At 47.6% G+C, this 15,881-nt stretch overlaps 1 pseudogene; it reads left to right on the top strand.

The window, feature by feature from the left end:
- The first annotated feature begins 12,637 nt into the window (after positions 1–12,637).
- Positions 12,638–15,853, top strand: LOC106837313 (far upstream element-binding protein 2 pseudogene; annotated as a pseudogene).
- The last annotated feature ends 28 nt before the right edge of the window (positions 15,854–15,881 follow it).

Here is a 15,881-nt window from a genome sequence, read left to right as displayed (position 1 = left end):
TCTGTCGGAGCCAAGACCTCAAGAAAAGCCAAGTCATTTGTCATTAGAAAAAGTCTTGGGGTTCTGACTTTTGAGCTGTGAACATTAGTCTAAGAACAAAGCTTTGGTGACACTTTGAAATTCCTCCTGTCACCTTTGCTCCTCTCAAGACTTAATATTTTTTGCCCCATCTCCCTCCCTCACGTTTACAGCTGTCCCATTCATTCTATCCATCTATCTTGGTCAGCTTGGGCTGCTATGACAGAGTACCATATACCGGGTGGCTTAGACAATAAACATTTGTTTCTCACAATTCTGGAGCCTGGGGAGTCCAGGATGAAGGCACAAGCAGATCCTGTGTGTAGAGGGGACTCTCTTCCTGGTTTGCAGACAGGCATCTTCTCCCTGTGTCCTCACATGACAGAGAGCAGTGAGTGACAGCAAGCACTCCTGTGTCTACTTAAATCCCATCACAGAGTCCACTCTCATGATCTAATTACTTCTCAAAGGCCACACCTAATACATTCCTTTGAGGATTCACTATATGTTTTATGGAGTGACACAAACAAGCCTGGGTTCAGTGTCCACTGGAATATAATTGCTTAGTCTGGGCAAACTCTCTGAGGAGCTCAACCCAGCTCAGCCCGTTGGTGTGGGTGGGCTTGCCTAACAGTTTCAAACTGTGCAAACTCTGTGACACCACCTAGCAATCCACACCTCTGAGATCAAGGCCCACACAAATCAGAGGGAGTAGCCACTGCCCAGGCCTCTCTAGCAACATTCCTTACCTGCTCCTCAACTATAATGGTCCCCACATTTCACTCTTGAACCTCCATGGTTACAGATACACAAGTGTTCCTCCAGCACACATGTATGCCCTCACTTCTCACTGTCACCCATGCTGACTTTCCATCTCCTTACACCCTGCCCCAGCCATACAGGAGGGTTCAGTTTTCTCCACATTGTCCCTAACACTTGTTGCTGTCTATCTTTTGGATGACAGCCATCCTAGTGGATGTGAAGTGGTATCTCTTTGTGGTTTTGATTTGCGTTTCCTTGATAGCTAATGATATTGAGCATCTTTGCATGTGCTTATTGGCCATTGGAATACTTCTTTGGAGAAATGTCTGTTCAAATCCTTGGCCCATTTTCAAATTGCATTATTTATCATTATTTAGTGAGTATAAGATTTCTTTATATATTCTATGTGCCAGTTTCTTACCAGATATATGAATTCAAAATATTTTCTCCCATTCTGGAGGTCGTCTTTTCACTTTCTTGATAGTGTCCTTTGAAGCCCAAATGTTTTAAATTTTGAGGAAGTCAAATTAAACTATCTTTTCTTTTGTCATTTGTGCTATTGGTGTATTTAAGAACATTTTGCAAACAAGGTCACAAAGATTTACTCCTATGTTTTCTTCTAATACTGCCATAGTTTTATCACATACATATGTATATGATTCATTTCGAATTAATTTTCATGTATAGTGTGAGGGTAGCAGAATATTTCACCCCAAGATATACTACTTACAGACAGACTTTGTCACAAACTGTCATACCTCCCATCCAGTCTTCTAAGGGCCCATTCGTCTTTCCTAAAAATCATCCATTCTCCCCTAAGAAGCCTCTGTCACCGTCCTTCCTTATTAAGATGGTATTTCATCCTGAATTCTAAGCCACCTCTGGAGTTACTCATTTTTCCCTGGATATCTCGCATGTGTACATGAGGTACATGTGTGAGTAAGCTTCTGTTTTTCTCTCGTGAATCTCTCTTTTATTACAGGGGTGTCAGCCAAGAACTCAGAAGCGTAGAGGGAAAATTCTTTGTCCTCCCTTATTGGTGTAAGGAAGAGGTTCAATTTTTTCTTTTGCAGGTGGCTATCTTATGCATGTGCTGTTTATTTCTGAGTCAGTTTCTGTTGATTCATTTTTCTCCTGGTTATGGATCATATTTTCTTGCTTTGCACCATGTGCAGAAATTTCTTGATTGAATCCTTGAACATTGTGAATTGTGCATGGTTAAATGTCTATAGTTTTTAACAGGGCAAGAATAAATCACTGCATAGGAAAATAGCAGTCGCTGGCATAATTTTTTTTTTTTTTCATTTCCAGAGCTGACATTTAAGAACCCATTGCTTTCAGGTCCAGAAGACAGTAGGAAGTAGAACTAGAAAGCAAAATAGAGAAAGAGGAAAAAAGAAAAAAAGTAGTCCAATATTTTTCACCATTCCATGAAAAGGAGACATTAAGAGATTTTGAGGGTGTATATTTGAGATACTCTGAGGTTGATAAGAAATGACTTCCCAGCCCTGAAGGCTGTGTCTGGGCTTCACCACCGTGGGCTGGAGGATCTCCCACCTGCGAGAGAGTCACCGCACAGCTGTGGCCACTTCAGATGCCCTGGAAGCAGCATCAGGATTCCTTTTTGCCTCAGACTCAGACAGCTTGGGTAGGCTTGTTATGAGCAGAAACTTTCACTTGTGATTAAAATGACTTCTAAAGATATCATCAAACCTTCTAAAGACTTACTGTTCAAATAATTATTAATATTAAAAATACAGCCGTACGAGAATATGGTATAATATTAACTCGCACTTGTATAAGATTTCAAAGTTTGTCAAATACTTTCACATACTTGAGCATGTGGCCTTCATAAAGATTTTAAGATGGACAGGTGACCCTGAGGCCTGCCTTTGGGCCGGTGAAGGAGAAGTCAGTAGAGAAGAAGACTCAGCTCACCTCTCGGGGCGGGAGATAGTGAGGGAGAGGAGCAAGGACGGCATTCCTCAGGGGCCTTCATTTCTGAACCTCCAGCACCGCCAGATTCCCCACCCCTGCAGCTTCACAAAAGGGTCTTCCTGAGAAGAGTGGAAATGACTTAATGCTGAGTTTCCCATCAGCAGTGGGCATTTCTAGGGTGTGAGACGGGAGTAGTGACGGGGAATGCTTGCTTTTTGACTTTCCAAGACTTTATATCAGTTGAATTTTTTACCATGAGCTTGTCATAAAGCATTTTTCGTTAAAGAAAAAGGCTGTGTCTTCTGCTGCAGCTGTGATAAGGTAACAGGGATTGGCTTTGTCCTCCAACTCTAGATGAAAAATCCTGGTGAAATTATATGAAACAAATGCAGGATGTCAGGCAATGCAGGAGCTGAGAGAAGGGAGACAGGAGAGGCGAGGCTTCTGACGGCCCTGGCTCGCTGCCTGGAGAGGATATCCCAACTGCAGGGCAGGGAGGGGAGCCACAGGGAGCCTGGCAGTGTCTCCAAGTAGAGAAAACAGAACTGAGAATTCCGGAGGCCAAGATGGGTGGCATTCACAGGGCAGAGGACCAGAGGCAAGAGCTATACAGGCAGAGAGAGTCCCGGAGATCTGCTGAGGCTTCCCCTTGAGTCTTCACCTGAGTACAGGTCAAGGCGTGTGTGTGAGGAAACCATCCAAGGCCAGAGAAAGAACCACTGGAAAGAAGTAGGCGGAAAAATTTCCTGAGCTACAGAGGCCAGGGAATAGTTCCTGTTCCCAACAGCCAGAGTGGAGAAGCTTTGTAACACAAGGGGCATCGGGTGGAGCGCGAGGGCAGGATTACAAAGAAGTACAAGGAGACTTCTGCGGGTGATAGGTGTGTTCATTAACTCGATTGTGGTGATGGTTCCACTGGTGAGTGCGTGTGTCGCAGCTGCTCACATTGTTCACGTTAAGTAGCTACACAGTTAATTGTCTTCAATTATACTTTTAATAAAACCCCAGGTTTTATTGCATGATGTATTAGCAGGGAGATTTGGGCTGATTATGATTTGTGATAAAGGAAATAAATCATTTATCTCCAAATTCTAATTATATCTCTTTCCAGTTTTGTCAAAGATAAAATATCCTTGTTTTGAAAGCCTTCAAACCCTTATCAGTGGACAGAAGAATTTCATGTGAGGATACAAATGTCAGGACTGTGGTCTGAGAGGACGGGGCTATGTTTCTGTTTCACGAGATCATTAAGGGTGAAGGTGGAGCAGACTGAGATTTGCACATTGCAGGTCAATTTACTGAATGTTGAAGGAAACGGCCCCCTGGTGACCACCTTAAGTGCTGTACAGGCATTAAATCACGTAAATTAATGCAGGTGAAGCGCTTAGAAGGGCATCTGTCACATACTAGATGCCCAATAAAGGCTACTTAGGATTGTTATTTCTAGTCCTACTTCTTAATTTCCCAGGTAAAAAACTAGGGTCCCCAGAAATGGAGGAGCCTCCCCAAGATGAGCAGGAGTGCCACCAGCTGGAGCCTGAATCTCTACGACCTCGCAGCCAAGCGCTCATTACACGTGATTCCTCCCCGTCCACACTTCTTTCATGGGGTCGCCTCTGCCCACATCACTGGAAGGGGCAGCCCCAGACCCAGGTGACCCCGCCCCTGTCCAGTACTGATGGAACCAGTTATGAACACCTGGCCCAAGCTGAGCCAATCACATACTCTCTCCCAGGAATATGAAACATAGACTTGAGAAACAAACGGAATCAGTGAGAAGACGGAGAGCCAGGTGGGCTCCAGGGCTCCATGTAAGGGGACGATGGGGCAGAAAAGCTGTTCTGCAGAGGGGACAAATGGAGCAGTTGTGGGGGGTGGGGGGAGGGGAGAACAGTGTACACACAGCCCTGAGAGAGGAAAAGAGTGAAGACAGGAGCTGCCTGACAACTTTCTCGTCTCAGCTGGCTTCCCTGAGCACCTCCTTGGCCTCCCACTTGGAATTCTTTGCATGGATTTCTGTTCCTTGCAGCTGAGTGATCCAGGTTTGTTCTAGTTTAATCTCTGTGCATTGCAAACAAGAGAAACCCACTTCAAATTGGCTTGAGGAAGAAGGGCCTCTGTGCTTCCTCATGTGAGATATCTCCCAGGCAGGGCAGAGGGCCACTGGTCTCCCGTTCCTGCTTCCCCCCATGGGACCAGGTGGTCTTGCATCTCCACCTCTCTCTGCACACATGATTCATGCTTCTCTCAATCTGGGGTTTTCTGCCCTCCACGTGCAGAGCCTGAGTCTACCTCACGTCAACTCCAGCAGTGCACAGAAACTGGGACCAGACACTCAGTCCTGGGATAGAGATTCTGATGAGTCTAGTGTGGTCCTCTGTTCCTCAGGTCCAGTTACTGAGGTGCAGAGATCATAAGGTACAAACATGGCTGCGGGCACTGCCTTCCCCCACCCCATGGAGGATGGAGGGAGAGAAAGGGAGCCTCAATTTGGCTTCTGGCAGCAGTGGCTGCCCAGACCTCTCTGTCCTCCCACTTCCTGGGCTGGAAAAGGACCTGCAAGCCTGTAAGGAATTCCCATCTCCTAGCCAATCATGCTCTGTTTCCAAGTTGCCTCTTCTGACATCTATAAACTTGCTCTTGTCCCAAATCCCTTGGCAATAGTGCTCCATGCTTGAGGCACTGTACTCCCAATCCATTGAATAAAGGACCTCAAACTCATTACTAAATTATATTATTTTTGTCACTGGACACTTCCATTGTGTTCAGACAACATACTTTGCATGATCTCAATCCTTAATATTTGTTGAGATTTATTTTACAGTCTAGAAATGACTTATCTTGGTAAATGTTCCTGTGTATTTGAAAAGCATGTGTTTTCTGCTAAGTGGATGTCCTATAAATGTCAATGAAATCATGTTGGTCTTCTATATCTTGTCAACCAAGGAAAAGTTACTGTAATTTAAACAACAGACATTTATTTGGACAATTAGAATTGCAATTCAGGAGTCATAGATTTAGGCAGAAACCCCAAATGTGCTCTGGAGAAGATAAAGAAAGCAAAGGTTTACAAAGACAAAAAGAGAAAAATAACACAGGCTGTTTTGCAAGACATGTCATTGGTGCTGCAACTGTTGCTCCTTGGCTCCATGAGATTGGTTGCTAAGACCATCTCTCAGGAAAATTGTTCTTATCCATGGATTAAGCATTTCTTTTCTTATAAGAAAGTCAATATATCTATAGTGAGGTACAGTTCGAAAAGTCGCATTCCATCTGGGCAGAGATGTGGTGTACGCACATAAGCCTCACTTCGTTAATGGCCTCCCAGCTCCATTTTAGAAGCCCTGACATATGCTATTCCACTTTGCTGTCACTGTCCACATTTGCCCTTTGGATCAAGATCTCTCGGCAGAAAGCATCATAGCTCAAAGATTTGAGAGATAGGTAGATAGATAGATGGACAGATAGATAGATATTTCCTTCATTGTCAGGAAGGCTCATTCTTGGGATGTCATGTACCACATAGGGGAGAAACAGAGCTAGTCAGCCATCAGTATGGGTAATGCAGTCAGAGGGCTTGACCACATCTGAGCAATAAGGAGGCAGTCAGGAATTAAGTCTTAGACATAGTCTTTGTCTGGAAAAAGATCAAGTCCTTTGCTTGCCCAGAGTTGCAAGATTGATCGCTCATCTCAAGTTGCTGAGTAATCATCACTCTAGCAGTAGAGACAGACATACAACATCGTGGTATACAAATCATTAGCAGTTTAAAGGTGGCAAAGATAGAACAATAATCATTAGTAAGGCCTGGAACTGTGATCATGAAATAACTCCAAGCCAGAGGGTAACCACCCAAACAGGTCAAAGTGGTTTAGGAGGCAGAGACAATGCCTCTTTAGTTGCAGGCCTCTCAATGTGCAGAGACACACTTGACCTTCTGGGAGATATTGGAACACTCAAGAGTCTGGGGTTACAATGGCTTGATGAGTGGCACTAGTTCTGCCCTGGGATCCAAACCCAAGAGCCGACCCATCCACGTCTCCCAGCAGGTCAAGTGTGTTTGCACATTCAGGGGCCTGTATTCTTTCCTCCGTGACCTGCCCTTTCTTGCCCATTAGGTCACCTCGTCTCTGAGGCTGGACCCCTGCTCAGCTCTGTTAGCCCAGCCCCTTCCCTGCGTGTGCTCTGCTCCTTCCTCTCCTGCTGACTGTCCCCATCTCCCCTCCCCCTTCCCATACTTACCCCTGGTCCTGTTCTTCTCCAGTCTGATGACAGGCAGGACCATCCTGAGCTCTTGCTCCACTTCTCACAGCATTTGCGTCAAGTCTGTCCAGGCATTGGTGGTGTTTATCTTCTCCCGCAGGAGACCCAAAGGTCTGAACGTGTTGCTGTCACTGTCATACTGAAGGAAAGGCTTTTTATCCACCGAGCCCTGGACTTCACACCCAGTGCTGGCCACGTCTGGACTGAGATTTGACAATGAGATCAAGGCAAAGAGAGTGAGCATCTGTGAGAGAAAAATGCAGGTGAGGCCCTGGGACTCGCTCTGAAGGGCAAGGCTGCAGGGGGAGAAGTCCCCATCCCAGCCCCCTCCATCCTCTGGATCCTTGTCCTGTCTCACCATTAACTGGCTGAAGTTTAGTAAAACACTTTGATGTAAAATACATGAAATCATGGACCCCTCGGGTGCACATTCTATTGCCAGCAGGATTCACGTGACAAATATTTTTAGCAACATTTACCAAGTTGTGAGGTACAAAAAATACATAACAGTGTTTGTTTTCCTGGGGCTCAAAATCTAGTTAAGCATACAGGACTTTCAACAGAAAGGGAAAAAAGACACCATGGGACACTTGCCAAATTCCTGGTGGGTCCTGGGTACTCAGGAAAGGCTTCCTGGAGCAGAAGGTAGGACCTGGCAGGAGAGGGACAGCTGCCACATGCGAGCACAGTACCAGGCGGGGTGCCTGAGGCTGGGGTCCACCCCCAGAACTGGGTGTGAGGAATACCTGGGAGCCACGCCAGCTAAACCACACCCTCCCCGTGATGAGAGCACATGGACAGGTGTCCACTTGCTGAAACCTGGGTGAAACCACACATATCACCCCCTCACCCTCCCAGCCAGCTCTCTCCATTCCAAGACACTCATGGCCTGGCATCTTCTAGGCTTCTACCAGCAGCAGTAGTGGCAAGAGAAAAATCGCAGTGTGAGATAGTAGTGACATTCCCGCTGAGCACTTTGCGGAGAGTCACTGGCAAGACGCAGCTGTGTGTGGGAACTGCCCACAGTCGTCACTCCCAGATGACTGACAGACCTCTTGAAATCCAGCTGAAGAAAAGTGGTGCCAAAGGAGAGTTTCATAAGTATTGAAAATATAATAACTTATTAAGAAAAAGCAGACATTAAACAACAAAATTCACTTTGAATAACCCCTCTCCCCTCTCCTCAAACCCCTCCTGGTGTGAGCAGGGTTGCTGGAGGTGATGTGAGCTCCTTTCTGCCCTCCACCTCCCACCAGCTTCCTCTCTCCCTCTCCTCCCCGCTTCTTTTGCCCTCCCTTCCCATGCCAGCTCCATCTTCCCATAGTGTCTCCCCTCTCCCACCTCTAGCCCATTCCAACTCTTTCCTCTTAAATGACTGAGATTCGCTCTCACCAAGTTCACTCAAATTAATCCAACCAGCTGAACACAGGCAGCACCTGTCTGTCAACACAGATGAGTTTTATGACAGAGTCCAACAGTTCTGTTGGAGCAAAGACCTCAAGAAAAGCCAAGTTGTTTGTCATTGGAAAAAGTCTTGGGGGGCTGGCCTGGTGGTGTGATGTTTAAGTTCCCACGCTCTGTTTTGGTGCCTGGGGTTGCCTGGTTCCAGTCCTGGGGGCGGACTTAGCACCAGCCGTCAAGCCATGCTGTGTTGGCACCCCACATAAAATAGAAGATTGGCACAGACGTTAGCTCACTGACAATCTTCCTCAAGCAAAAACAGGAAGATCGGCAACAGATGTTGGCTGAGGGCCAATCTTCTTCACCACACCCCGCCCCCACCCCCCCCACCCCCAAAAAAGAAAAAGTCTTGGAACTCTGACTTTTGAGCTGTGAACATTAGTCTAAGAACAAAGCTTTGGTGACACTTTGAAATTCCTCCTGTCACCTTTGCTCCAGGTTTCCTCTTATGACTTAATATTTTCAGCCCCCTCTCCCCCTTCACTTTTACAGCTGTCCCATTCATTCTATCCATCTATCTTTGTCAGCTCGGGTTACTATGACAGAGTACCATATGCTGGGTGGCTTAGATAATAAACATTAGTTTCTCGCAGTTCTGGAGGCTGGGGAGTCCAGGATCAAGGCACCAGCAGATCCCGTGTGTAGTGAGGACCCTCCTTCTGGTTTGCAGACAGCTGTCTTCTCCTTGTGTCCTCACATGGCAGAGAGCAGTGAGCGACAGCAAGCCCTCCTGTGCTTAGAATCCCAACACGGGGCTTAGAGTCTGGGCAAACTCTCTGAGGAGCGCAACCCAGCTCAGCCCGTTGGTGTGGGTGGGCTCACCTAGCAATCCCAAACTGTGCAAACCCTGGTGGCACCACCCAGCAACCCACACCCTGGGACGAAGGCCCACACTAGTTAGAGGGAGCAGCCACCACCCAGGCCTCTCTAGCAACGTTCCTGACCTGCTCCTCAGAGTAATGGCCCCCACATTTCACTCTTGAACCTCAGAGTCATAGACACACAAGTGTTCCCCCAGCACACACGCACGCCCTCACTTCTCACTGTCACCCACACTGACTCTCCACCTCCAGACGCTCTGCCTCAGCCATACGGGAGGCTGCCAGTTTCTCCACATCATCCCTAACCCTTGTTGCTGTCTGTCATTTGGATGACAGACATCTTGGTGTGTATGACGTAGTATCTCTTTGTGTGTTTTGGAGTTTTTTTTTTTGAGGAAGATTAGCTCTGAGCTAATATCTGCTGCCAATTCTCCTCTTTACTGAGGAAGGTTGGCCCTGAGCTAACATCCATGCCCATCTTTCACTACTTTCTATATGGGACACCTGCCACAGCATGGCTTGCCAAGCGGTGCCGTGTCCACACCCGGGATCCAAACCAGCGAAGCCCGGGCCGCCAAACCAAAATTTACGCACTCAACCGCTGCGCCACTGGGCTGGCCCCTTCTCTTTGTGGTTTTAATTTGCATTTCCCTGATGGCTAATGATGTTGAGTATCTTTGCATGTGCTTCTGGGCCTTTGAGATACTTCTTTGGAGAATTGTCTGTTCAAATCCTTGGCCCAATTTCAAACTGAGTTATTTATCATTATATTATTGAGTATAAGAGTTCTTTATATATTCTAGATACCAGTTCCTTATCAGATATATGATTTACAATTATTTTTTCCCATTCTGGACGTTGTCTTCCACTTTCTTGATGTGTCCTTTGAAGCCCAAATGTTTTAAATTTTGAGCAAGTCAAATGAATCTATTTTTTCTTTTGTCATTTGTGCTATTGGTGTATTTAAGAAGGTTTTGCAAACAAGATCACAAAGATTCGCTCCTATGTTTTCTTCTAATACTGTCATACTTTTATCTTATATGTATATATGATTCATTTCCAGTTAATTTTTGTGTATGGTGTGAGGGTAGCAGAATACGCCACCCCCAGCACATACGACTGGGACATATTGATTATTCTGAGCTGTAGGCACTTGAGAAACAGGAAAAGCAGACTTTCTCTGAATTCCTTTTATCAGCCTAACAACAGATCCTCCAAAAGGAACTCAGTTTTCATAAACCCCTCCCCAGGGGTCTCATCAACCAGGGAGGGCTGACTCCTGTCACAGGAGAGGGGACTGGAAGTCGACCCCACATTCATTCAGAGTTTGTCACAAACTGTCATACCTCCCATCTAGTCTTCTAAGGGCCCATTCATCTTTCCTAAGAATCATCTACTCTCCCCTAAGAAGCCTCTCTCACCATCCCTTCCCTATAAAGATGGTATTTCATCCTGAATTCTAAGCCCCCTCAGGGAGTTACTCATTTTTCCCTGGGTATTTCCCACATGTACATGAGGTATATGTGTGAATAAGCTTCTGTTTGTTTTTCTCTTGTTAATCTCTCTATATTATATTTTTTATATGTTATAATCTCCCTGTATAATCATAAGTATTGTAAAACTGCCATTAATTCTCTCATGCAATTCTGCCTGCGAAATATAGCACAGTCAAGAGCACCAACACAATCACCAGGGCAACACCTACTGGCTGTCTGACCTCAGGGCAAGCCACCACCCTCTTTAAGCCTCAGATCACTCATGATACTATTTTAACAACTGCATAACCTTACTTCCCATGGCCTTAGCGAGGATGAAGGGAAACAAAGAATTTGAAGCTCCTGGTGTGATGACAAGCTCACGGTACAGGCTCCCTTACTGCTGGCTCTTGATCTTCTCTCGGCCCATTGATCTATCACATCGTGAAGCTTTTAGATCTTGATGATATCATCTACCACGCTCTTATCCCATCTGGCTTTGTATCATCTGTAAATCATGAACTTGCCTTCTGTCTTCATCCCAGAGGCTGATTTAAAATATGGACCATGAGAAGGCCCAGGAGAGAGACTGGAGGCACTTCACTAAAGGTCTACCCAAAGGTTGATATCGATTCATTAATTTGAACCCTTTGGCTGTGATTATGAGGTTACTAATCACCCAGATGTCCTTCCCCAGCCGGATTCCTCCATCTTCTCTGCAAACAGATACTAAGAGGTCATGAAGTAGTGTGGAGTTGAGGCACATTGTATTCTCATACTGGCCATTTATGACACCAATTCAAACAATGAACACCATGTGCCTGATGGAAAAACAACGTCCACAACCAGAATCCTGGATCTTGACTCTCATTTTCTTGGCTTCTCTGGGTTTTTTTTTTTTTTTCTTTTTTGCTTGTAACATTGAGACACTGGGCTGAAAGATCTCTTGAGTGCCTGAATTTAAGAGCTTTGTCAAATATAAAGGCTGCTTAAACATAAATTCGAATTTTGGTTTCACGCCCTTTGGAATAAATTTCTTATTTAAAGGACAAGCCATCATTTTGAAGTACCATGCACAACTCTTTTTTTTTCACCATCAAAAGTCTAGTTTCCATGCATCCCTGTATAAATGTACTCTTTTACCCATTTACCCTCCCTCCATCCCCCTTATCTTCTGGTAACCACCAATCTGTTCTCTCTCTGTTTCGCTATTGTTTTTTTTAATCTTCTACCTATGAGTGAAATCATACAACATTTCTCTTTCTATGATTTATTTCACTCAACACAATATCCTCAAGGTCCATCCATGTTGTCACAAATGGCAAGATTCCATCCTTTTTATGGCTGAGTACTATTCCGTTATACATATAAATTCTTCATCAGTTCTTTTAACATTGTTTTTCACTCAAGCACATTGCCTTCCTTATTTAACCTTTACCTTAAATATATAAAATAAATTTTACCACTTGCAATGAGAGAAAACATAAAGCAAGGATTCCACCTGGGTGCTGGGAGCTGGCTCCAAGCTGGCTGCCTGGGTTTGGATTCTGGCAGCAGTGGCTGCCCAGACCTGTCTGTCCTCCTGCTTCCTGGGCTGGAAGAGGACTGAAGAGTCCGTACCTCACAGGGTGATTGTGAAAAGTAGTGAGTATGTGTGTGAAAAGTGCTAGCACAGTACCTGTCACAGGTAAAGTCTCAATAAATGTGGAGTGTTATTATTTTGAAAAATGGACACCACTGCATGGAAAATTTGGTAGTTGACTTACTGTCCTGATGAGCCCTGTTTTTCTGTCAGAGTTCTCCAAATAGGCCCTTAAAAGCTATTTCTGCAATATTATCCAGGATTGTTTTTAGGCACAAGTTTTGCAAAATCTGCCTTTTGAAATTTCGAATGGCTTTTGTGCATTTCTGTTGCCTGGTGCAGGGGAGGAAGAGCTATTCCTTTACCTTCTAGGTCCTTCTGGCTGGTCTGAGAATTAAATTGACATGAGACAGAATAACAGGAGAAAATCAAAGAAAGTTTAATAATGTGAAAACATGGGAGAAAGCCAGGAAATCAGAGTAGTTCACCAAAATGACAGAAGCCATCACCTTAAATATCTTCAGCTAAAGACAAAGGAGGATGTCGGGGGTAGTGGTTTGGGACTTCAAAGGGGAAAAAGACAATTCACGTGGAGATGGAAAAGGAAATGTTTGATAAAGAAATGCTGGCAGTGCTTTGCAAAGACAGTGAGAGATGTGATACCAAACCTCTTAATCTCAAATTCCTGTGGTCCACGCACAGCAAGCCAATCACTGAGAGAGGGGTGCTTGGAGACAGGGAAAGGTTTATTTGAACCGGCCACAATGAGAAGGCAGGAGGATAGGTTCTCTCAAATCTGCCTCAGCAAGGGGCTGGCCCCGTGGCCGAGTGGTTAAGTTCGCGCGCTCCGCTGCAGGCGGCCCAGGGTTTCGTCGGTTCGAATCCTGGGCGCGGACATGGCACTGCTCGTCAGACCACGCTGAGGCAGCGTCCCACATGCCACAACTAGAGGAACCCACAACGAAGAATACACAACTATGCACCGGGGGGCTTTGTGGAGAAAAAGGAAAAAATAAAATCTTAAAAAAAAAAAAAAAAAAAATCTGCCTCAGCAAGAGGAGAAAGCAGGGACTTTACAGACCTAAGGGGCCTGGCAAGAGGAGTTTGGAGAAACAAAGGGGTAATTCGGGTTTCTTTCATTCCAGATAAGCCCTTGGGCAATCTGACTCCTGGCATCAACTGCGGCTGGGCACTGGTTATCTGGTGATCATAACTTCCTTGAAGGCGTTCTTTTTCTTCTTCAAAACAAGCTCATAAATCCTTGTGACCCTTGAGTCACCCCTCAGGTTAAACAAGAAAATAGCAGGGGCTCCTGGGTCAGGTAGAGCCAGGCCTTGTTCCCACTTAAGCCTCCTCAGCTTCAGCCTCCGCACCAGGCCCAGCCTACAGCTGCAGGTGGGTGCGGTGGAGCCCATGGCACTGGAGGAGGCCCTCTGCCAGGCCTGCTGGGCACAGCAGATGGGGGTGGGTGTGGCGTGCAGTGGCAGCTGCCTAGGCAGGCGCTCAGCTGGGGGTCCCTTGCAGCTGCTTGGTGGGGGTGACCCGGAGATCCACAAGGACGCATTCACTGATGCTGTGCGGCCAGCCCCTCAGATCACAGCCAAAATTGGAGGTGACGCTGCCCCAAGGGTGAATAACAGCACTCCTGGCTTTAGTTTTAGGGGCCAAAAGAGGCAGTTAGAAGACGGGGAGCAACTGGAGAGCAAGAAACTCGCTTCCCAGGGAAACTCCATCAGTGCTCAACTTGGACCCATCCATCTCCCCCCAGGACATCAATGACAGAAGAGTACAGGGTCCCAGACCAGGGTGGGACTAATCATTGGCAGAGGAGGCGAACAGATCAACAGAATCCATGAGGATTCAGGCTGGAAACTCTCGGTTGCCTACCCTAGTGAGGTGTCCTTGACAGGAGCCCCAGAATCTCTCCAGAAAGAAAGATGACGCTGGATGACATCATCTCTCAAGGGTCATGGAGGCCCCCAAGACAGTTCCACAACAATGCCAAAGGCCACCAGAACAGCACGCTGCAGGAGATTATGAGCCCTGTGTGGAAGGCTGGCCTGGTCATCACTTCAGGAGCAGGCTGGAGTGACGGTGATTTTCATTCAAGATGGTTCCCAGCACACAAATGTGGACAAACCTCTCCGGATCATCCGGATCTTTACAAAGGTCAGCAAGCCTGTGAGATAGTGATGGACAACCTCTGGGAGCATGACCAGGGCGGCTTTGGGGACCAGAATGACCAGATCTTGGATGGGCGGGGGCGTTGATGTGCCAGTGCGAAGGCATTCTGTCGACATGGTCATCGGCCGCAGCGGAGAGATGGATCAAGAAGATCCAGAACCACGCCGGTGGGTGGATGCAGTTGAAACAAGATGACAGGACGGGTCCTGAGAAGATAACGCACCTAATGGGGCCCCCGGACCGGTGCGAGCATGCGGCGCGGATCTTCAATGACCTCCTCCAAAGCCTCGAGAGCCCGTCCCCCAGACCCTCCGGGGGTTCCGGCATACCCCAGGGCCCCAGGGGCGCGGAAGGGGCCAGGGCAACTGGGGCCTGCCTGGCGGGGAGACGACCTTCTCCATCCCCAATCACGAGAGCGGGCTGGTCATTGGCTGAGGTGGCGAGAACGCACAAGCCCTAAACCAGCAGACAGGCGCCTTGGTAGGGATCTCCCGGCAGCTGCCGCCCAGCCGGGACCCCAGCTTCAAACTGTTCGTCATCCGGGGCTCACCCCAGCAGAATGAGCGCGCCAAGCAGCTCATCGAGGAGAAGAGTGAGGGTCCCTTCTGCCTGGGGGCACCAGGCCCTGCCGGACCCATGTGGTCCTTCAACCCCGGGCCCTTCAATCAGGGCCCGCCCGGGCTACCCCTCATGCTGGGGGCCCCCCTCCTCACCAGTACCCACCCCAGAGCTGGGGCAATACCTACCCGCTGTGGCAACCACGTGCTCCTCATCACCCAAAGAAAACCGCTGCAGCCGCCGCAGATCCTAATCCAGCCGCGGCCGCCTACTACTCACACCACCAGCAGCCCCAGCAGCCCGGAGCGCCCCGCAGCGGGACGACACGAAGGCCCGGGACTCCAGGAAGCGAGCTCAAGAGGCCGCCCGAGGGGGTCCGAGCGCGCCCGCAGGCGCCCGGCCGGACTGCAGCGCCGCCTGGACCGCATGCCGCAGACGGCGAGCCGCTCGCTGGGGATGCGCCCCGCACCCAGCTTCCAGCCCCAAGGCCGGGCAGCAGCAGGCTCAGGGAATCGAATGAAAGGGGCCTCCTTCATCTGTGAAAATCTTTTACTACTTTTCCATTTGGTTTTGTTTGGGCGCTTTTTTTGGTTTTTTTCTCCGTTTGGCGACAGAGCGACGGCTGCCATGGCGGGTGCGGGGGAGCCCCGCTGTGAGCGGCTCTGAGGTGGTCGCAGCGCGGGGGACGCGGGGCTCTGGCTCTCTCGCTCATTCTGTCTCACGTGCTTTTTCTTCTTTCAAAATTGGGATCCTTCGTGTTGAGCCAGCCATAGAAGATAGCGAGAACTAAATGTCTGCTATATATATATATATGTATAT

Source organism: Equus asinus, chromosome 1, assembly GCF_041296235.1.
Source record: "Equus asinus isolate D_3611 breed Donkey chromosome 1, EquAss-T2T_v2, whole genome shotgun sequence".
NCBI lineage: Eukaryota > Metazoa > Chordata > Mammalia > Perissodactyla > Equidae > Equus > Equus asinus.
Note: the sequence above shows the minus strand (reverse complement) of the source record. Positions and strands in the feature narration are given on the sequence as shown.